The sequence below is a fragment of the Hyaena hyaena genome, unplaced genomic scaffold (genome assembly GCF_003009895.1).
Source record: "Hyaena hyaena isolate Hyena2069 unplaced genomic scaffold, ASM300989v1 scaffold_564, whole genome shotgun sequence".
Classification (NCBI taxonomy): domain Eukaryota; kingdom Metazoa; phylum Chordata; class Mammalia; order Carnivora; family Hyaenidae; genus Hyaena; species Hyaena hyaena.
Genome location: NW_024081195.1, coordinates 245,801 through 265,868, shown reverse-complemented (window position 1 = coordinate 265,868; position 20,068 = coordinate 245,801). Strand labels below are relative to the sequence as shown.

Below are 20,068 nucleotides of genomic sequence, written 5' to 3'. Positions count from 1 at the left end.
CCGATTGGTCTTGAATGTCACTAGCTACTTAATCTTGTGTATCTGAAACAGGCTGGCGTGTTTGAGGAGCCCTGCTTGCTCTGTATAGACATCAATTGGAGAGGCAGATAAAAGGAAACTGCATTGAATTTCTCCTTTAAGCCTTTCATCAAGCACTTTCTGACTGCAAAATAATTAGTGGCCCCAGCAGACCCAGCCATCCTGGGGTGGATACTCCAGCCACACCTACAGGGTGGCTGTGTCTTCCCTGGCCAGGCTGCCCTGTTCTAGTCTGATCAATGCATCCCACCCCACCCTCACGTTCTTGCTCACCATTGTTTTGTTTTTTCCTGCGTGGTCTTGCTTACTATTCATAAACCATGGGTGCCTGCTTGATCTAATGGCTAAGTTAATGGATCTCCAGAGACACCGTTCGACAAGCACAGATGCTGACAGGGAAGAGTAAGGGCGGGGGGGGAATCCCTAAGTGCATCAAATTACCTGCTTACACATCCCAAACAAATAAGGTTTAACTGTTGTTTTGTATCTAAAATATCTACTCAGGAAAAGAGATTTGAAATCAAATGATGCTCTCTGCTTCCTATTTTGTCAAACTGAACACACAAAAATAAAACAACCATTCAGGTTAAGTGCCAAGCATCAAAGGAGAATGAATAAATAAAATGAGTGTTTGCAGAGGAGGTTACAATAGGTTGGCTTCTTCTATTTAAAAGATAGGAATGTTTTTGTGGTTACTGCATGAAATATGTGTGTGTCTGGTCTCGTTTGGTCTGGTGCAAGAAGCCTCAGATGCGTCTCACACACACTAAACTCTAAACCTAATGGTTTGTGAGGAACCTGTCATAAACCTAAACAATAGCCCCAATCAGAGCTGAGCTTCTGTCGGTGCACTCCAGATAATATGCCCTTATGCTTTCAGCACTTTGATTTTCTAAACCCAGGAGCATGGCTGGGTGTATCATCAAGAGAAAGTGATGAATAGCCCAGGGTTGACTGAAGCCAACAGACAATATATTGCCTTCAGCCTGGCATCTGGGAATGCGTGAAACTGCTGTGTCTGAAACGTGCCACATCGCAAGCACACACGGGTCTATGCAGAGGATCTTCTCTGAAGTGTGCATTTGGCTAAAGGTGAAAGGTCTCTTCGAAGCAGAACATTTTCCAATAAACATACACAAAACTCATCATAAACCAGACTAATTCTTCTGTCTTCCTGAGGAAGATGGAAGACATAAACTGAGCCCAACAACACAGCAATGTGTCACAGTTCTCCATTATGCCTTTGAAATATCACCAGATATCTGGCTATTTTTAAATTACCAGATTCTCCTCTCTGGCCAAAGATGTCTGTTTAAAAGGAGATACAGGAAGTTACTGATGAGGCCTAAAATGGAAAATGAAGTGGAAAATGTCTTCAGTGTACCAAAGCAGGCTCATTTGAACAATCACCTCAAAGACAAGGTTATACTTCTTTTGTGAGTTTCTTCCTCACTTAAAGACACAGTCTCACATAGTGTCAGAGCAGAAGGTTAGAGCCGACAGGAATGACACTGAGGAGACTGAAAGGCCATCTGTGGAAGACCAATGCTCTGTTACCCTTCCCAGTGTGCTGTGCTCTTAGGAGACTGGAAAGTAGTTGGCCAGAGTGACAGAAGGGAATTGGGTGCAGGCTTCAGTAATACCAGGAAGTAAAAAGGAAGGAAGAAAATTCACATATAATCACCAAGAACTGAAACGGAAGGTTACTTTTCTGGAGATCGGAGATGGACATTTTTTAGCCTTCTTTTTTAGCCTTTAGCCTTTTACCTCTTCTAGGGGTGTGAAGGTGGGGAGAGAGGCAGTACGGGGAGGTTTGCAGCTGTATGTGCAGGCAAGAACCAAGTGAGCCTACACAACAGGTCCAGACTGCAAGTTGCTTCCAGAGTCTCTGCAGCCCAGGTTCTAAGGGCCCCTTTGAACAAAAGGTGGTGGTTCCCACACTCATGAAAAAGCAAGAGATCCAAATAAAAATCCACTAAAGTCACTCTGTGGCTATAATCAATGGCAGACTGAGAGGTTTCTCCACGGCAGTGTTTTTGCCACTTATTTACTTACTTACTTACTTTTACTTTTTTTATTTATTTATTGAGAGCGAAGGTCTGTCCACACAAGAGTGGGGGAGGGACAGAAGGAGAGGGAGGGAGAGAGAGAATCTCAAGCAGGCTCCATGCCCAGCAGAGAGCCTGATGTGAGGCTCCATCTCATGACACTGGGATCATAACCTGGGCTGAAATCAAGAGTTGGATACAAAGACAAAAACAAATTAACAAAAAGAGTTGGATACTTAACTGACTCAGCCGTCCAGGCACTCCTACCACATTATCTTATTTTCAATGTGCCCTATAGGTGGCAAATATAAAAGCAGTTAAATTATGGGATCCCCAGAGCCTTCTCCAGAGAATGAATCCAGGACTCAAGATAATTCTGAGAAATAAATATAATGGAATATGAACTAGGAAGAGATGATTTAAAAATGCATTCTTGGTAGCCTATAGGAAATTAGTTCCCAACGTGATGTAATCCAGTAGACACATTAAAAAGGCTACTCTGCCCATAAGTACCTTAACAACTGGCCTACTTGGCCACCAAGTAGCCTACTTGGTCACCTACTTGAGTGCTTTGAGGTTAAAAGGTTTCATGCTACTCAGTGTTTTCACTCAGAGATAACTACTCTGAGAAGGGTGCCATATATTCATTGATTCAACATATATTTGTTAACATTATTGAGTGACAGATATTGTATTGGGGATACAGCAATGATCACAACAAACACAGTTCCTCTCCCCACGTATCTTAAAGTCTATTGACTATGTCAGATGTTGGACTAGGAACTTAAAGTCTGAAGAACATCCAAAAAACTGTGCAGCAGGGTACTCTGGGATTTTAAACCACGCATGGGATCAGAGAAGGGCTCTCTAGCTGCAACTGCGTGACAAAGCTGATGATATCCCAGGAAGGAACAGAAGATCTGGAGGCAGAGGAGAGCATAGAGTGCATGAGGAATTGAAAGAAGACAAAATTCTTGGAACACAGATAGCAAGGGAAGAGTGGTGAAGCACAAAGACATGGAAAGGTAGGCAAGGCCAGGTCCTAAAAGACCTCAAGATGCCATTGACAAATTTGGTTTCTATTCTAAGAGAATGGGAAGCCAATGAAAACCTTCAAAAGGAGAGCATCATGATCAGATTTGTACTTCAGAAAGACCCACTGTGACTGCTTTGTGAAAAAATAAATACTGGATTGAGTCAGAGAGGATTCCAGGAAATAGGTAGGGTGCTTCTGCAGAACCAAGTGGAAGTCAATGGTGGATTGGACCAAAGTGGCAGTGACACTGGAAAGAAGCAAGCATATCCTAACACTTGTAAACAAATTTAGAGTGACAATAGCTCAGAGCCCCCAGAGATTGGAGAGGAAGGCAGGAGAGCCATGTGAGGCTCACATCCTATCCTCAGAAGGTGGGTCTCAGCAAATCCATCTGAGATGGGTCTGACCAGTGGGGGCCTGATGCATGAGTCACTCTTCTAGTTTTGGGTGTTTTTATTTTATTTTTTAGAGTAAATTGTTCCATATGTAGCTGTAGATTCAGTGTATCTGTGGAAGGAGGTGAATTCAGGATTTTCCTACATTACTATCTTGAATCAGAATTCACCCAAAGGCGAATGAGGTAAGTGGGAGGAAATGTACTAAAGATAGCTTGGACCAGATTTAGGATTCTGCCTGAAACTAGTCCTAGGTATTTGCTTCAGACAATACCTGGAGGCTTGGAAAGATTTAACAAAAGTCAGTCCGTAGAGAAAAGGCTGTTATCAGATTATGGGCAATAGCTGTACAGGCAAGACAACTATAAGGGATTAGAGAGAGAGAGAGAGAGAGAGAGAAACAACAACTAGAAATATATTCTGTATTTAGATTCCAGAACAAATGCCTTTAAGTTTAGGTCTACTTCAATCAAACACAAACAAAAATTGTAGAGGATATATATAGGTGTAGCTTATAACAACTACAACAAAAAAAGTGGTTTGGAATGCTGATCAGAAGGCCTAGATTCAAATGAATACCTTTTTTAGGTTGTGTCCTATGAAAGCTCTATTTTGAATGTCAGAAACAGTTGCATGTCAGTAATTTCATATGCTTATCTGAACCTAGTACATGCTATAAGTAAACATAAAATGTTAAATATACATGTGTATCCTTTGTGTTAGCTAAAGATAATATAATGTCAAAAGGATATCTCATTTTTAAAAATATTTATTTTAGAGAAAGAGAATACCCACATGAGCAGAGGAGGGGCAGAGAGGGAGGGAGAGAATCCCAAGTGGACTCCACCTGTCAGTGCAGAGCCTGATGCAGGGCTCAATCTCATGAACTGTGAGATCATGACCTGAGCTGAAATCAAGAGTCAGACACTTTACCGACTGAGTACCTAGGCATCCCTATATGATATCTCATCTCAAACCTATATTTCCAATTATCTGATGAGTCTCCATCCTAACTACTGGATAAGAAGGCTTCTTCCGTGGTTATTGAGGGTCCAGCTAGGAGGAAGCCACACTCCAAGTACAGATTATTAGGTTGGGGGGACAATGTGGGAAACTAAGAGGAGCATCATAACCTTGACTTGTCCAGACAACAGACTATATTCTCAGCCACACTTGATAAGATTTCACCAGTATCTAGCAAGGAGGAATTGGAAACTCTTACCAGGCCCTCTGTATAGCATTTATAGCCTATTATATAAACATACTGTGCATGTTTACTATAAAGTTTACTATATAGTAAACTGCACATAGTTGTTATTTCATGCTGTTTAGTCATTCTCATTTAATCCTTTTGTATCTTCATAAAGTCCTGAGAGAATCCCTGCAGCTGTTGTTAGTGAGGGTGGCATGCACCCAGTGAGTCTATTTGAGTATTGCAGTTCTATTCTGCTTGGAGTAGGTTCCCAGGACAGTGGTCTCCTTACAGAATACTGCTCAGTGGGGCCTATTTTGGTCAGAGTTACATGTGAATAGGAGAGACACCCCACTGCAAAGAAGTGCCATTTAAAGTTATGTCTGACTTTTGGTAATGAATACTTATGTTTATACTGGGTTCCATGGATGGGATTCATGGGATCCAGGAATCCTTAGAAACTGTCACATATGTATGCTTGTAGGGAAAGAGTCTCAGCTTTCAGGGGATTCTTAAAGGAATCAAAAAGGATATCAAAAGAGGCCAAGAATTACTGGTAAAATAAAAGGAAATGAGGGGTGCCTGGGTGGCTCTGTAGGTTAAATGTTTGACTTCAACTCAGGTCATGATCTTGTGGTTTGTGGGTTCAAGCCCTGCATTGGGCTCTGTGCTGATAGCTCAGAGCCTGGAGCCTGCTTTGATTCTGTGTCTGCCTCTCTCTCTCTGCCCCTCCCCTGCTCACACTGTGTTTCTCTCTCTCTGAAAAATAAATAAATATTTAAAAAAGAAAAAGAAATGAAGTATTGATACATATTACAACATGGATAAACCTTAGAAAGATTATACTAAAACAAAGAAGGCAGTCATGGATTCTGATTCAAGATACCAATGTAGGAAGATCCTGAATTCATCTCCTTCCACAGATACACTGAATCTACAGCTACATATGGAACAATTACCTCTGAAAAAATAAAAACACCCAAAACTAGCAGAGTGACTAATTTATCAGACAAATAAACAAACAAAAACATCAAAGCAGGCAGGAAAGGCTGAGACATATTTTTACCATAAACCCAACCTGTGGCAAGGTGACCTACAATGAGGAATGGACTCAAAAACTGGAGCTTCTCCCCGAGGAATGTAGGCTTTGAAGTCCTTATTGGACATCCCAACTTTTAAGATCTGCACCTGAGAGATGAGTCCCCAAAACATCTAGCTCTGAAAGCCAACGGGGCCCCTATCTATGAGACCCAGAAGGCTACAGTGAATGAGAAAAGGCTCTTAAAGCTCTTCCACACTCAGATATACCCATTCCAGGACCCAGTGTAGAGGCAACTAGTTGAAAAGCACCCAGACTTTCTGTGGAAGGGGATGATTTGCTGATCTTAAAGTGTCTGCCTCAGGAATAAGCATCTAATTTAACATACATCTAGGGGCCCAGTGAAATATTCTCAGGACAGAGGCCAATGGACATCACTTTTGTACTTTCCTTTTGCCTCTTTTTAGTTCACTGGCCTCTCACAGGAAGGAGCCTGTAGTCCTGTCAGGGACCCTGAATTTTGTGGCTGCTGCCTAATGGACATCTCTAGATCACGGACTCTGGGAGCCTGTGGGGCTTAAACTTGTGAATCCCAAGGGACCAAAAGAATAAAGAAAGTTTGGTTAACCACTTACTATCCCCAGGACACAGCAAGAGTCAACAGTCCAAGGAGCCCAGGCTTTCTGTGAAAAAGACCTATTAGCTTATCTTCGTAGCTATGGCCTGAAGGGCAGACTTCTAATTAAACATATCTAAGGGCTGACTGTAATCCTTTCCAGGGACTTTGGAGGGTAGGTGCTATCTTTCTGCTCTCCCTCTGCCATACTCCAGAGCACCAATATCTTCCAGAGAGGAGCATTTAAAGTGTCTAGTGCCTTGGATTTTGTGGCTGATGCCCAGGGCCACTCCTGGATTGCCTGGCTATGGTGGCCAGGAAAGCTGGTCTTCCTGGGTCCCATGGAGATTGAAACAATCGGAGAGATTACTTTGGTCAGCCACTATCCTGAGGGCACTGCATAAATATTAGACTGAAACATGTGCCCAGTCTTTCTCTGAAAGAGACTTATCTGCTTATCTTGGAGCATCAACCTGAGGGGCAGGCATCTAGTTTGGCACACATCTAGCAGCCTACTGAGGTGCTCTCAGGGACAGAGGCCAGTGAACATCATCTTCGTGCTCGCACTCTGTCTCACCTCAGCTCACTGGTATCTCCCAGAAAGGTACCTGTACTGATTGATGTCTGGCTGCCTGATTTTTGTGTCTGCCACCACCACAGCTCTGTTAAAGAGCTTTATTAGCTTATCTAAAGTCCTGGTACACTCATTTGGTGCCCTGATTTATTGCAGTAGCCACACAGGGGACGCCTCTAAATTGCCTAGCTATGGTGGCTAGTGGGACTTAAACTTGAGGTCCCATAGGACTGTGCATGTTTGCATACTTTAAAAGCTGCTGCCTGAGAATCTGGCTTCTAATCAGACTGATCCTAGGTGCTGACTGAGATCTTCCTCTTTGGGACACTAATGGGTCATGGCACACTCTCAATGACTGGCAGTCACTAAAACTAAAATAGGCTGGTTCAGCAATCACAAAGGTTTGAGAGACAATCGAGCTCGGGGAAGCTTGAACAAGAAGATTCATTTCCTACCTGAGGCCACTCTTTTATGACTGGGAGAGGTGGCTATTTTATCTAATGCATAGACACCAACAGAGTAATGAAAAATGAAGAAACAGGAATATGTTACAAACAAAAGAACAAGATAAAACATCAGAACTAGTCCTTGATGAAATGGAGGTATATGAGTTACCTAATAGAGAGTTTGAGATAATGGACATAATGGTGCTTACCGTACTTGGGAGAAGGATGGATAAACACAGTGAAAACTTCAACAGACAGAAAATATAGGAAGTTACCAAATAGAAGTTAAAAGTTGAAAATACAATTTTTCAGAGTTGAACTGAAAAATACAGTGAAGAGGTTTGGAAGTAGACTGGATGAAGTAGAAGAGAGAGTCAGTAAATTCAAAGACAGGCACTAGCACTAACACAAACAGAGCTGCAAAAAGTGAAAAGAATAAAAAAAAAAAAAGAAAATAGCTTAAGGAGTTTGTAGGACAACATCAAGCAGACCAACATTCACATAGTAGGGCTCCCAAAAGGAGAGAAAAAGAAAAAAGAGAAAAGGGCAGAAAATTTATTTGAAGAACTAATGACTGAAAACTTCCCTATCTTAGGGAGGGAAATAGTCACCCAGGTCCAGAAGTCCCAAAGTATTACACCTAGGAGACCCATAGCAGGTCACGTAATAATAATGTTAAGTTAAAGACAAGAAAAGAACATTAAAAGCATCAAGAGGAAAACAACTTGTTATGTACAAGGAAATCCCCAGAAGACAACTCATAGATTTTTCAGCAGAAACTCTGCAAGCTAGAGGGAATGGCATGATATATTCAAAGTGCTGGAAGAAAAATTCTGCCAGCCAAAAATACTCTGCTTGGAAAAGTTGTCATCCAGAATTGAAGGAGAGATAAAGGGTTTTCCATACAAGTAAAAGCTAAAGAAATTCATCCCACTCGATCAGCCTTACAAGAAATGTTAAAGGTATTTCTTTAAGTAGAAATGAAAGGTGCTGATTACTAATAGAAAAACATAATATGACAGTATAAATATCACTGATAAAGTTAAATACATAGTAAGACTTAGAATAACTGATGCTGTAAAGGTAATTAATGACTTACAAAGCCAGTATGGAGGCTAAAAGACAAATGTAGTAAAAACTAAAAACAATAATTAGATAAGGGATACACCATGATTTTAAAATGTAAAATGTGAAATAAAAAATATAAAGCATGGGAAGGGGAGCATAAAAATTTAGAGCTTTAGAATGCATTCAAACTTATTATCAACTTAAAGTAGCCTGTAATAAGTACAAATTGTTTTATATAACCCTCATAGTAGCCTAAAAGTGAAAACCCACAATAATTACACAAAAAATGAGAAAGAAAAAGGAACCTAAGCATACCACTACAGAAAATCAGGTCTGAAAGGAAGAAAGCAAGAGGAGAAGAAAGAAAACAGAAAATAGTTTTTTTAATGGCAATAAGTACATACTTAGCAGTAATTACTTTAAATGTATATGGTCTAAATTCTCCAATCAAAAGACATAGATTAGGTGAATGGCTAAAAAAACAAGACCCATTTATATGCTACCTACAAGAGACTCATATGATATGTAAGGACACACATATACTGAAAGTGAAGGCATTAAAAAAAAGATATTCCACTCAAATACAAACCAAAAGAAAGCAGAGGTAGCTATACTTATATCAGACAAAATAGACATTAAGACACAGATTGTAATAAGAGACCAAAAAAGAGCATTACGTCAGGTTAAAGAGGCCAATCTAATAAGAGGACATAACATTTGCAAGTATTTATGCACCCAACATAGAGTAACTAAGTATGTAAAGTAAATATTAATAGATGTAAAGAAAGAAATAGGAATAAAATAGGAGAGGGGTTTAGTCCCACTTTCATCAATGGATAGATCCTCTAGACAGAAAATCAGTAAGGAAACATTGGTCTTAAATGACACATTAGATCAGGTGGACTTAATATATACAAGAACATTCCATCCAAAATCAGGAAAACACACATTCTTCTCAAATATACATGGAATATGCTTCATGATAGGCTAGGCTACAAAACAAGTGTTAATAACTTTAAGAAGATTGAAATATCAAGTGTCTTTTCTATCCACAGTAGTATGAAACTAGAAATCAATTACAAGAAGACAGAAAATTCACAAACATGTGGAGAATAAAAAATATGCTACGAAAAACCAATGGGTCAAAGAAAAATCTTAAAAAAATGCCTGAGACAAATGGAAATGGAAATACAATATACCAAAATTTATGGGATGGAGCAAAAGTAGTTCCCATTTATTCCCTAGGAATAAATTTAACCAAGGAGGTGAAAGACCTGTACACTGAAAACTATAAGATGCTGATGAAAGAAACTGAAGAAGACACAAAAATAAATATGAAGACATTCTGTGCCATGAATTAGAAGACTATTGTTAAAATGTCCATAATACCCAAAGCAATCTACAGAGTCAATGCAGTTCCAGCAGCATTTCAATGGCATTTTTTTCACAGAAATAGAACAATCTTAAAATTTGTACGGAACCACAAAAGACCCTGAATAGCCAAAGCATTTTGAAAAAAAGCAAAGCTAGAGGCATGATTTAAAACCATATTTCAAAGCTAGAATAATCAAAAGAATGTGGTACTGACATAAAACAGGCATAGTGGCACCTTGGTGGCTCAGGTGATTAAGTGTCTGACTCTTGATTTTGGATTAGGTCATTATCTCACAGTTCATGGGTTTGAGCCGCATGTCAAGGCTCCACACTGGGCATAGAGACTGATTAAGATTCTCTCTCCCTCTCTCTGTCCTTCCCTTGTTCTTGTGTACATGATTGTGCTCTCTCATTCTCTCTTAAACAAACAAACATCAAACAGGCACACAGATCAATGGAACAGAATAGAGCCCAGAAACACCCACATGTGTATGATTAATTTATAACAAAGAAGCTAAGAATATACAATGGGGAAAGGATGGTCTCTCCATATTAGGAATAATGGACAGTCATATGGAAAAGAATGAAACTGGACCAGTATTTTACACCATGCACAAAATTTAATCAAAGTGGATTAAAGACTTGAATATAAAACTTGAAACCATAAAACTTCCAGAAGAAATTATAGGTGCTAAGCTCACTGACATTAGTCTTGGTGAATATTGTTTTGATCTGACACCAAAAGAAAATGCAACAAAAGCAGGCATAAATAGGTGTGGCAGCATCAAACTAAATGCTTCTACACAGCAAAGGAGACTATCAACGCAATGAAAGGCTGCCTACCAAATGGGGGAAAATATCTGAAAATTATATATTTGATAAAGGGCTAATGTAAAAAATATAAAGAACTCATACAACTCTATAGCAAAAAAAAAAATCTTATTTGAAAATGGGCAGAAGATCTGAATAGACCTTTTTCCAAAGAAGACATACAGATAGCCAAAAGGCACATGAAAAGATACATTACTCATCATCAGGGAAATGCAAATCAAAACCACAATGACATATGTCTTCATACCTATAGCCTCATAGAATGGTTGTTATCAAAAAGACAATACTAAGTGTTAGCAAAAATGTGGAGAAAAGGGAACACTTGTGCCCTGTTGGTAGGAATATAAATTGGTGCAGCCATTATGGAAAGTAATATGGAAATCCTCAGAAAATTAAAATTAAAACTATCACAGAATGCAGCAATTCCATTTCTGGGTATTCATCCAAAGAAAATGAAAATATTAACAAGAAAAAAATATAAGCACCCCCATGTTCACTGTAGCATTATTTATAGTATCCAAAATATGAAAACAACCTACATGTCCATTTATGGGTGAGTGGATAAAAATGTGGTATAGGTATACAATGGAATATTATTCAGTCATAAAAATGAAAGAAATGATGCCATTTTGCAACAGCAAGAATGAACCTTGAGAACATTATGCTAAGTATAGTAAATCAGAGAAATACAAAAATACTGTATGATTTCGCTTACATATGGCATCTAAAAAAATCCAAAACAATAACAAAACAAAAACCAAGATCTTTGGGGATTGTCAGAGGCAGAGACAGGGAATAGGAGGAAACCAGTGAATGGAGTCAATAGGTAGAAACTGCCAGTTATAAAATAAGTTCTGGGGATATAATGTACAGCATGGTGATGTAGTTAATAATACTGTATTGCATATTTGAAAGTAGTTAAGAGAATAAATCTTACAAGTCCTTATGAGAAAACAAATGTCACATAACTCAATTAAAAAAAAGGCAGTCTTAAAAGATCACATACTATGCTTTCATTCAAATGCAAGTCCAGACAGAATAAAGAAATCTACAGAGTTTCACTCATATGTGGAACAGGAGAAACTTAACAGAGGACCACGGGAGAGGGGAGGGGGAAAATTAGTTAAGGAGAGGAAGGGAGGCAACCAAAGAGACTTAAATACTGAGAACTGAGGTTTGATGGGTGGTGGGGGAGAGGGGAAATTGGGTGATGGGCATAGAGGAGGGCACTTGTTGGGATGAGCACTGGGTGTTACATGGAAACCAACTTGACAACAAGCTATAATGAAGGAAGGAAGGAAGGAAGAGAAAGGAAGAGAAAGGAAGAGAAAGGAAGAGAAAGGAAGAGAAAGGAAGAGAAAGGAAGAGAAAGGAAGAGAAAGGAAGAGAGAAAGAAGAGGGAAAGAGGGAAAGAGGGAAAGAGGGAAAGAGGGAAAGAGGGAAAGAGGGAAAGAGGGAAAGAGGGAAAGAGGGAAAGAAATCTACAGAGATGGAAAGTAGATTAGTGCTTGCTTAGGCCTGGGGGGGTGATGGGGCGGTGGCATCATTGGAGAGATATCAAGGAGACNGGGAAAGAAGAGGGAAAGAAGAGGGAAAGAAGAGGGAAAGAAGAGGGAAAGAAGAGGGAAAGAAGAGGGAAAGAAGAGGGAAAGAAGAGGGAAAGAGGGAAAGAGAGAAAGAGAGAAAGAAATCTACAGAGATGGAAAGTAGATTAGTGCTTGCTTAGGCCTGGGGGGGTGATGGGGCGGTGGCATCATTGGAGAGATATCAAGGAGACAAGGGAATGATAGACAAAGGATATGGTTTTCCTTTTGAGGTGATGAACATTTCTGAAACTGACTGTAGTGATGACTGTACAAATATATGAATGTACTAAAAACCATTGATTATACACTTTAAGTGGATGAATTGTATGGTATGCAAATTATATTTCCGTAAAGTTTAAAAAAGAGCCAATGGTAAATACTTATTTGCAATTTTGCTAATATTCTTTATGTCATAAGATATTAATCCCCACTGACAAATAAGTGAATATCAAAGAATCTCTAATAAGTGACTTTCAAGGTCTTGTGATAGCTTTTTCCAACTGTGCTACCATTGGTGCCAAGGGTCCAAATTTCCACTATTCCAAATTACCTACTAACCATAGGTCTTTGGGTGGGCAACTTAATCTTATGGTTAGGTCCTTACTTTCCTTTTCTGAAATCCAAGAACGTCAACCAACTTAGAGTACTAGTAGGAGGAATTCATGAGACACAGAATGTAAAGCACCTAGGACTGTGCCTAGCACACAGCAGATGCTCAATTAGTGGTCATTATGTTTTACAATCCTCTCTTTATTAGCATTGATTTGGTTCCAAGTGACAAAAGCCCAGTTTAACTTTCTGAAGCAAAGAAGGAAACGTATTAATTCCCATCACTGGGAAGTCCATCTAGCTTCAGGAGCAGTTATATCCAAGGACTCAAGTGACTTCTGAGAACACTGTATCCCTCTTCTGGCTTCATCCTCAGGCTGACTCCATATGGGGAGACAAATATGCCAAAGCAGTTCACCCCTTTAGTAGCCCTGGTAGAACAGATCTTTTTCCAGATAACGTCAACCCAAGTCCTGGGAAAGAATCTGATTGGCCCAGGTTGGTCCCCTTCTCAGCCAATCATCATGGCCAGGGGAATGGAATTCAAGTGACTGGTCAGACCTGAACCATGTGCTCCATCTGTGGGTGGAGGATGGATCAACCTTCCCGAAATAAGACCTCTGCTACATGTCTATAGACATTTATTCTCTCCTACAGTGTGATAGCCTTTTAGGCTTAATGGTGAGGCAAAGAAATTTTATATTTCAATTCTGCATTTATACCTTAAATGATCACCTACTTGCCTATTTATCTACTGATCGCTCTTTCTACATTCTGTGTGTCTATGCACACATGTGCATGAACCCTCAGACACATGGGGAGACTGCCAAATGCCAAGGCTAAGATGAGAATCTTGTATAATCAATTGTTTACACATTTCCTAACAAGAGTAATCCCTTCCTGATGGCTTCAACTAGTCGTTGAGGTCTGGAAAAGACAACCTTTGTAAGAAATGTGGATAAGATTATATGTCATGGGTAATTTTACTTACTGAATATTTTCTTGGTTGTGAGTTTAGAAAAAGGACAAGAAAATACAAACTTGGGAAGCCCCTGCAATGCTGGGCAGTGACTGATGGGAAGAAGCCAGTGGTGGGTTTACATTTGCAAATGACCAAACCTTGCAGAGTGGAGCTCTGGTCTGAGGATTGGCCCCCTGGGGGCCAGATGCATGCCATTGCTCATCCTTCAGGCCATTTTGTGAGATGTTTTGGATTTAATTTGTGGGTGTCTTTCCCTTTTCCAAAGGCAGAGTTTAGAACACAGAAGAAATTTAAGGCTCCAGGATGCACTGCTGAGTTGTGGCCTCCCCTGGGGCCTGTTTCTCATCTTTAAATATTTTCATGGGTGATTCTCATTATGTTCAAGACCTGTTACACATGTGCCTCCCTTGCCTCAGGAAAGGCCTGGACTCAGTTGCTTATAATCATTAATGAAAACAGGTTCTTTGTAGATTTCCCATGGTCAAAAATCTGTAACAGAAAACTATAGTGAAGTGGTTAAGAGTTCAGGCTTTGAATTTTTTTTTTTTAAGATTTATTTCTAAGTAATCTCTACGCTCAATTTGGGGCTCAAACTCACCACCCTGAGATCAAGAGTCTCATGCTCTGAGCCAGTCAGGCTTTGAATCTCAACCAGGCTTTCAGGCTTTGCATCCTTTTCTTTCTTTCTTTTTTTTTTTTAATCACCAGATTACACTGAATAATTATGTTTATTGGTTACATCTGTCTTCCCCAATTAGGTTATAAGCTTCATGAGGACAGCCATCTCTGTTTTGTTCAAGGGTGTAGCTCAAGCACCTGGAACAGCATCAGGTACTCAGTAAATGTCAAATGAGGGAGTCTAGAATCTACCAGTATGTGTTGGATCAGGTGGTGGTCAGGAGTAAGGATCAGCACCAGCAACCGTTCTCTCTTCTTTCCACCCTCTCCCTACTCCATCTGTCTTGAGAGGGGTTTTGTCCTCTTTCTGTATGAGCCAGACACCTGTACTTTGGTCAGCATGCATTCCTCCCCACTCTAGGTTTGACATGCAAGCTCTATGTGATCAGTTTTCTACCTTTGCTCTTGATATAAAAAGCTAGATTTTGGAATGCCAGTGGAAATTCTTTCCCAACAAAGCCTGCCTTGGCAAGGTAAAAAAAAAAAAAAAAAAAAAAAAATCAAAGCCTTCAGGTTTTTAGACTTCCCTCTCTTTTGTAGACTTAAGAACTCAATTTTGAAACTCAGAACTAGAGCAAGAACTGCTTTGTCTTGGATTACCTCTGCCCTCCTCGTGAAATAGGACAAATACAAAGCTGCAAATGCTGCCCAAGAGACAGTGACTACTTGGCGTAGCTCCTATCGTATCCATGGTCATGAATGACCAGCACATCCTCTGAGGGACCGGTCTTTATTTTGCCTTGTAATGCTTACATGTGATTATTGCCCAGGGGGCTGTTTTTGCCTCTTTAGAAGACTGCGCATATCTTTGCTTGATGTATGATGTACTGATTCCATTCTTCACGTCCAGGAGAGCCATCTCCAACTGGAGGCTTATAACTGACCACCATCATGGCAGCTGGGCCCACTTTTGTCAGATCAATAGGTCAGACCCTACCACCTAAAGCCCATTTCCTGCCTGGTCTTACATTAGCTATTATTCATTGCCTCAGGTTTGCCTGGGAAAGACAGTTTATGGATCCCATTTGCAGCTAATGAATGACCTGAAAAGACTTTATATGGAGGCAAGCTCACAGAGTTAGTTCAAACTGCAGATGGAGTGTCTTAAACCATCACATTCCTGTACAGTAGTGACACAACCTTTAAATAAAGAGACCAACTTAAAAGAAATTTATAGAAAGCAAGAGAAAAATTTCTTCCCAAAAGAAAGTATGCTTATGTAAATAAAGTCACCGGCTGACAGTATAGGGCAGAGAGTAGCATGGTGGACCCGTGGTGGGAGTGGGGACTTCTCCCTCAGGCCTCCTCAGGCTTCCCCACCCCACAGTGTGAAGATCCGGAAGGACAGTATGCTGGAACCCAGACCATGACAGCCATTCGGAGGGGAAGGGATTTCCAAAGAGGTTGTGACTTCAGAAGCCTAGAAGAAATCCTGGGTTCTTAGGGCTGAAATCCACCTCAAAAGATTCCTGACTTCTCCAAAGTGGAGTTTAAATTTGGCAACATTCACCTTACAAAGTTCAGGGAAAGGGATAGCTCGCTGGAGGGCTTGACGGGCTGATATCTTTAGTGAAACAGATGATCAGACATGGGACTATTCACCATGTAAAGAATTTAATTGACTCACCTCGCCTGGAGTCCTTGCTTGTTTGGTAATCTTCTGATCAACGTTGGCTCTTTCTCTCTTGTTTAGATTTTTGGCCATAAGGAAAAAACACTTACCCGAAACTGGCTTAAACAGTAAAGGATGATATTTTCTCAAGGGAAGAATAGTCTGAGAGATGGCAGGTCCAGGGTTGGTTAATTTAGTGGCTCAACAACCTCAAATGCTAGATTCTTTTCATAATTCTGCTCTGCTGTCCTCAGGGTGTTGGTTTGGGTCCTAACCTCATCTCTTTGTGGTTAAAAGACGGTGGCAACAGCCCCGACCATAGCATCGTCACACAAGATGTGAAGGCCAAGTGAGACTGACACTTCTTGATAAAGAGAAACACTTTCCCATGCCTCACCCCATGCGTCTCATAAACCTCTCCTTCTATCTTATTGGCTATAATTGTTACCATGACTTTTTCTAAGCCAATTGTTAGCAAGGGGAGGAGACCCACCATGGTTGCCTTAAATTAATCACAACTGAGAGTGGGCCCTGCTTTCTTAAAGCACAGAGTCACACGTGAATGTATTAGAACTCTATTGACAAGAACAACCTGGGGAAATGGCTGTTGTGTATTCAATGCAATCAGAAGTATCTGCCATAGCACGAGTGTTTCCTGCAAGGAAAGATGCACTGATAAAGTGCACCGAACTCAACTGTCCCTGTGGAAGCTATTTGTCTTGTTATTTTAAAAACTATAGTCTTGCTTGCTTAAAAATTTTTATTCCTCTTCAAAACAAACAAAAATGCTCCTAGAAGGAAGAAGTGACCTATTAAACTTCAAAGTGTTGATGCTTATCAGATCTGTCTCTGTAGCATGGATGGACAGATGCCTGACAATCCCACGGGCTACATGGGTAGACGGGAAAAATGCAAGAGGACCAAAAACCTTAATAAAAGTTTCGGCAAATGCCCACTGAGGGTTCTTGATGTGACAGGCACAGTGCCAAGCAGGATACCAAATAGTCTCTGCTCCTAGGAACCACAGTTGGCCTCATGGCTTTGCCTGGGGACACTCTGTTGTGAGAGTGAAACCCAGCTAGTCAGGGAATCCAAACCTGTCCAGATGGCTTAGGCTTCTGGCTGCCCAGGCAGTGAGCATGACAGTCTGCCACCAGTAGAGTAATGGAGACAGAAAGTAGTCTCTTATCTGCCCCCCTTAGCAGACCAAACCCTATTGAGGGGTGTTGCATATACCTTGTTTTAGTCCCTGGGTCTCTGGTTCTCATCAGCAGACCAAGCCAGCAGTGCCTGCCCTGTTTTATAAGTAGAAGTTGGGTCCTCATTTCTCCTCTCCAGCAAAGCATTGGTAGCATTTCTATGGAATAATCTCTATATAGGAAAGCCTTAAAAGAGGGCAAAAAAACAAGTTGATGAAGGATTGAAGGGGGATAGGCAGAGTTCCAGGAGGGAGTGGGAGATACTGTATTTGAGAAGGCCCAGGATCAGGAGTGGGGCACGCAATGAAAGGGCACCGATTTCTCTTGAAAGGCAATGGAAACGCATAAAGAATGAATTCCAAGACCTCAAACCCTATAAGAAGCAATGTGCCCACACCATGAGCCACTATTTAATAAACACTTAGGGATTTGAGGGTACATTAGATTCAGCAGACAGGGTAGAATTTTGTTATCATTTCTATGGTTAAAAGTGATGTGAATAATGTAGAAATACTAAAGGGAAAAATAAAGCAAATTTCCAGAAAAAAAAACCCTGCATCTATCATTAAAGCCTGGTGGGTGAATTATTTTCGTAATTTACTGGTGCTTGTATAGATGCAGATATTTACGCATGCAGTGATAATTAATTGCATTGTCCAGAGAAATTTACCTCTACAGATTTAAGCAATTGGAATTTAACGAGGCTTCCAGACAGTCACAAACCAACATTTCTCTTCATATTCTTTGTTGATAGAGAAAATGAGCTGAACAAAGTTTCTGTCATACAAACTAATAATTACACCTATTTTTGTGAGAACTGCTGCTGTCCTTTCTAACAGTCTACTATGCCTATGCAGTTGGCCTGAATTTATTATGTACCATTATGTATGTGTCTTAACTGGGATTCTATGAAATGAGACTTCCAACCTAGAGAAGGTTCAAAGACTAAAGATGACCACATCTGCTACAAGAAAATGTCACAGTTAAATTTAAAAATCATAGAGGGTAAGAATTTGGAGTGAAACACCAAATAGCAATCCATTTAAGGTGAAAGAGACAAGACAGTAAATTCCTTGATATAATCCAACTTTCCTGGGTGTGTGATCTGCAGCAAATGCCAATCTTAGTACAGCAGACTCCTCACAACCCATGTGTGGTCTGATGATGGCAAAGATGGTATTATAGGGCCTCTGCATTGCCCAAGCTTCCATAGTTTCTTTGATGTCCCCTATGTTTTTTTCAAGCCCTGCTATTAATTTTACCATTATTATTCTAAAATCTTGTTCAGTTATGCTGCTGATATCTGTTTTGAGCAGTTCATTAGCTGTCATTTCTTCTTGGAGTTTCTTTGGAGGAGAGCTCTTTCGTTTCGTCATTTTAGTTAGCTTTCCGGCTCTTGTTGGTTTTAAAGACCTGTTATGCTCTCTGTTTCTATGAGCGCTGCTATATCCAAGAAGGCTCTTTGACTTTCCAGGGCCTATCCTTTCAGAGAGTGTTTTTTGAATGGTATCCCTTGGTCTCTCTTGTTGGGACCTTGGTTATTTTATTTTCCTACTCGTAGTGATATTTGGGACTCTCCACCTTGTGCACTCTAGCTTGTTTCTTGAGGTAGCCCTGGAAAAGAAAACAGACAGACAAACACACAGGGACCAGGAGCACACAAACGCACAGGCTAATTCAACTAACAGGCAAAGCGAGAGGGAAAACGAAAAAGTTAAGAGAAAAGACGGAGGAGGGAGGGCAAATAATAGGGAGTAGAAAATACATAAAAGGGTCAAAAAGGGGAAAAGAAAAGGAAAAAAGAAAACCGATGGACAAAGAACGGTTTAAAGCATATACCTGGATTTCCCAGCTACAGTTAAATAGCCGTGTGTATGCAGTGCTGGTTGAAGAGCATAGAGAAAAAGAGAGAAGGCAGGGCGAGACGAGGCAGAATTGGAAATAGAATGAACAGGCAGAAGGGATAAGAAGCTTTTTTCAAAGAGGTAAAGGGTAGAATATGGTTGGATAGGTGAGAGAAGGATGCTGGAATTATCCAGAGAAACTATATAGTCTAATTTGCCCAAGCTTCCATAAAGAGCAAAGTCTGTCAGGATTCCTAGGTCCAGGATGGCTAATGGGAAAATGACATGAGTACACTGCAACCATGTGGTTTAAGAATAGGCTGTTGGGGGGCGCCTGGGTGGCTTAGTCAGTTAAGCGTCCGACTTTCGCTTAGGTCATGATCTCGCGGTTCGTGGTTTCGAGCCCCTCGTCGGGCTCTGTTCTGACTGCCAGCTCAGAGCCTGGAGCCTTTTTCAGAGTCTGTGTCTCCTTCTCTCTCTGACCCTCCCCTGCTCACGCTGTCTCTCTCTCTCTCCTAGAAATAAATAAAAATATTTAAAAAAAAAAAGAAAACTAAAAAAAAAAAAAAAAGAATAGGCTGTTGGCGGGTGGCTGGGTGGCTCAGTCACTTAAGCATCCCCCGAATCTTGATTTCGGCTCAGGTCATTATCTCATGGATCATGAGATTGAGCCCCATATCTAGCTTTACACTATCAGTGCAGAGCCTGCTTGGGCTTCTCTCTCTCTTTCTCTCTCTGCCTCTCCCCTACTCATACTCTCACTCTCTCAAAATAAGTAAACTAAAAAAAGAAAAAGAGAATAGGCTGTTGGCAGTGATGTGGAGATGGGAGCAAGGACATTAAGATGCAGGGAGGGCATATGTCTTATGTGAAAAATGTTGTCGGCTCTGTGAGCACAGGAACTTGGTTCACCTTATTCACTATTGTGTTCATAGCATAGAGAGCTGTGCCTGGCATACA

At 40.6% G+C, this 20,068-nt stretch overlaps 1 long non-coding RNA gene across 1 annotated transcript in view; it reads right to left on the bottom strand.

Moving 5' to 3' along the window:
• Window positions 1–16,376, bottom strand: part of LOC120248048 — a 95,162-nt gene extending 78,786 nt beyond the window's left edge. The window contains exon 1 of the long non-coding RNA XR_005532480.1: window positions 16,081–16,376. This is a non-coding gene — a long non-coding RNA (uncharacterized LOC120248048). The remainder of the gene's footprint in view (window positions 1–16,080) is intronic.
• Between the last annotated feature and the right edge of the window lie 3,692 nt (window positions 16,377–20,068).